Source organism: Tachyglossus aculeatus, chromosome 3 (assembly GCF_015852505.1).
Source record: "Tachyglossus aculeatus isolate mTacAcu1 chromosome 3, mTacAcu1.pri, whole genome shotgun sequence".
NCBI lineage: Eukaryota > Metazoa > Chordata > Mammalia > Monotremata > Tachyglossidae > Tachyglossus > Tachyglossus aculeatus.
In genome coordinates this window covers 67,920,368-67,924,493 of record NC_052068.1, presented here as the reverse complement: position 1 = coordinate 67,924,493, position 4,126 = coordinate 67,920,368, and positions in this window count along the sequence as shown.

Here is a 4,126-nt window from a genome sequence, read left to right as displayed (position 1 = left end):
CCTTAAAGTAGAAGCAGCGTGGCTTAGTGGAACGAGTACAGGTTTAGGAATCAGAGGTCATGGATTCTAATCCTGGTCCACTGCTTGTCTGCTGTGTGACAGTTTGTTTGTTTGTTAGTATGTTTGGTTTTGTTCTCTGTTTCCCCCTTTTAGACTGTGAGCCCACTGTTGGGTAGGGACTGTCTCTATATGTTGCCAATTTGTACTTCCCAAGCGCTTAGTACAATGCTCTGCACACAGTAAGCGCTCAATAAATACAATTGATGATGATGATGATGACGACTTTGGGCATGTACGGGTTTAGGAATCAGAGGTCATGGGTTCTAATCCCGGCTCCACCGCTTGTCTGCTGTGTGACTTTGGGCAAGTCATTTAACTTCTCTGGGCCTCAGTTACCTCATCTGTAAAATGGGGATTAAGAATGTTAGCCCCATGTGGGACAACCTCCTTACCTTGTATTCCCCCCAGCACTTAAAACAGGGCTTGGCACATAGGAAGTGCTTAACAAATGCCATTATTATTATTATTATTATTATTATTTTACTCCAGTTCAAGTAGAGTGGTCACTGATTGAAAATGGTAAAAAAAAAAAAAAAAAAAGTATTTGTTAAGCACTTACTATGTACCAGGAACTGGTCTAAGCGCTGGAGTTAGATACAAGGTAGTCAGGTTGGGCACAGTCCCTGTCCCACATGGGGCTCACAGTCTTAATCCCCATTTTACAGATGAGGTAACTGAGGCACAGAGAAGTGAAGTGATTTGCCCAAGGTCACACAGCAGACTAGTGGAGGAGCTGGGATTAGAACCCAGGTCCTTTGACTCCCAAGCCCATACTCTTGCCACTAGGCCATGCTACTCCCCAAGAGGAGAACCAGCAGCAGCAGTAATAATTGGAAAAAATCCCCGGAGACTGGTGGAACGGAGGCAGAAATAGCCGTCTCTTTTTGAGCCCACTGGGTAAGGCACAATCAAAAGTGCCCGTGTTTAGCCCTCTGGATCAAGTGGTCCTGGGGCAGGAGCTAGGGAGAAGCGTCTGCTCTGTTGGGCAAGAGAAAAGATGTTTCTGGGTGCCAGGAAACCAATAGTCAAGTAACTGTTGCCTGCCGCCTTTTTCCCTCCACCTCTAAGTCCATCGTACCTGTTGAGTTTGGGCCAACGTTGTCCTGAATTCAGGCTTCCCTGTGGTGGTGGCAGCAGCAGCTGACTCTCACTGACTCCTGACCCCAAAGACCTCAGAGAGGCAGCTTGGGGGTGGCCTAACAGCTTCTCACCGTGGCCCTCTTCCTCAGGAAAGTAGCTGTTGTATTGTCACAAGCTGAAGGATTGGGGCCAGGCCAGGATCCCCTTCAGAACCTCTGCCTCTGGTCATGGGTTCTAATCCTGGCTCTGCCACTTATCAGCTGTGTGACTTTGGGCAAGTCACTTAACTTCTCTGAGTCTGTTACCTCATCTGTAAAATGGGGATTAAGACTGTGAGCCCCACGTGGGACAACCTGATCACCTTGTATTCTCCTTAACTTCTCTGAGTCTGTTACCTCATCTGTAAAATGGGGATTAAGACTGTGAGCCCTGTGTGGGACAACCTGATCACCTTGTAGCCTCCTTAACTTCTCTGAGCCTGTTACCTCATCTGTAAAATGGGGATTAAGACTGTGAGCCCCATGTGGGGCACTCACCTTGTATCCTCCTTAACTTCTCTTAGTCTGTTACCTCATCTGTAAAATGGGGATTAAGATTGTGAGCCCCGTGTGGGACAACCTGATCACCTTGTATCTTCCCCAGTGCTTAGAGCAGTGCTTCACATGCAGTAAGCACTTAACAAATGCCATCATTATTATTATTATAATTATTCAGGAGTCCCTAGCACTGTATTAAGGGGATAGGGCAGAACACACATTTAGCAGACTAATGTCGGGACAAAGAGCAATGGATAGTGGATGGCACTTCTGATGGAGAAGGAGAATGGTGTAGTGGATAGAGCACAGACCCGGGAATCAGAAGGTCATGAGTTATAATCCAGGCTCTACCACTTGTCTGCTGTGTGACCTTGGGTAAGTCACTTCACTTTGCCTCAGTTACCTCATCTGGAAAATGGGGATCGAGACAGTGAGCCCCAGGTAGGACAGGGACTGTGTCCAACCTGATTTGCTTGTATCCACCCTAGAGTCTGGTACATTAGAGAAGCAGCATGGCTCAGTGGAAAGAGCACGGGCTTGGGAGACAGAGGTCATGGGTTCGAATCCCAGCTCCACCACTTGTCAGCTGCATGGCCTTGGGCAAGCCACTTAACTTCTCTGTGCCTGTTACCGCATCTGTAAAATGGGGATTAAGACTGTGAGCCCCACATGGGACAACCTGATCACCTTGTATCCCCCCAGCACTTAGAACAGTGCTTTGCACATAGCACTTAACAAATACCATTATTATTATTATAGTGAGCACTTAACAAACACATTATTATTATTATTATTGTTTTCAGTTAGACAACATTCATATCCAGCAGCTTTGGCACACATTCTGGCCACACCATGAGATTGACCTGACCTTGGCCTCCTGTAATTCCCGTGACCTCAGGGGAGCCCCCAGAAACCACGTAACCCCACCTGTAACCTCAGGCAACCTTCTTCCTGAGAGATTGAGGAGGGATTGAGGCAGGGAGGGATTGAGACTCTGGGGAGAAATGAACCAACCCCTTTGCAGATATGTGTGTATTCTTGTGCTTTTGCATCTAGGTTTGTGATTGCTAGCATGCATATAGGTAATTACAGTTTTGTAACACACCCCCTGAGAGAAAGTAAGCACATGGTTAATTAAGGCCTGGGGTAGCTGTACTTTTATAAATTAATCAATAGCATTTACTGAGCACCATCTGTGTGCAGAGCATGGTACTAAGCACTTGGGAAAGAACAGTATAATTAATAGACATTAATCTCTGTCCTCAAGGAGTTTGCAGTCATGTCATGAATTCTACCACATCCAAAAATAAGTGTGAAGGACTCAAAAGCTAGGGATTTGGCATGAATTCAAGATAGTTTAGGAACTTGCTACAAATGAACAAATAAATGCCACTGCACGATTGACTGAACACAGACATCGTAAGAATCACAGTCCGGTGTAGCCTTCTTAGGAGCTCAGACCAGATTTGGAAGCATCAGTCAATCAATCACATTTGTCAAGTGCTTACTGTGTAGAGAACATTGCACAAAGCCCTTGGGGGAATGCAATATAGGCATGTTCCCTGTGCATGATAATTCAGCTTGATTTCAGTAGGGGAAGTGAAGAGGACTGAGCAAGAAGCTAGAAACAACTCTTTATCCTGGGCAGAGAGCTGAGGATGTCCTTCAAGTACATTTCTTGTACTTCAGCTCTTAGTATCTTGTTTACAACATCTTTCAACAAGAGGTTCCAGATGGCATCCGGTGATATAGGTGCTAATAAAAGTAGGTAGGGAGCAATCAGGCCGTTTTGGAAATCCTTTTCCCAGGCATCAAGGACTGCAGACAAGTGATGGCCTCTGCCTGGGGAGAGGTAAGGGATCCTACCACATTTTCCTAGTAATTGAATGATTTGGGGAGCCTCTATTTGGTCCTTAAGCCATTAATCTGACTAGGGAACATAGATCTTTGGGGAATCAAAGAGAGGATTTGGGATACATCTTCCATGGTCAGGGCAGTGCCTGGAGCAGGGAGGAGAATTCAGAATTGTCCGTGGCCCCCAGAATCAAATTGTCTCTGTTTTGAATTTCAACGGATTCAATTGGAAGCACTAAATACTACTTCTTCCAAGTAGTCTTCCTCCATTAATTCACCCCAGTCACCCCAACTCCACATCCACCCTTTACGCTTACATGTTTTATCTCTATCCTCAACACTTAATGCACACATGTATTTATAGGTATTTGTATATTAACATATTTTTTTGTACCTTGAAGGATTTATTCAGCTATTTAATCTGCTATATTTGACTACATCCTACTCTGTTCTTGGTCTGCCTCTTGCTCCCTGTCATTTGTAGACAATTTTTGTCTGTCTCCCCCATTAGACTCTAAGCTCATTGAGGGCAGGGAAAGTGTCTTGCTTGTGTTGTAATCTCCCAGGTGTTCAATAAAGTGCTCTGTGGTCAGTAG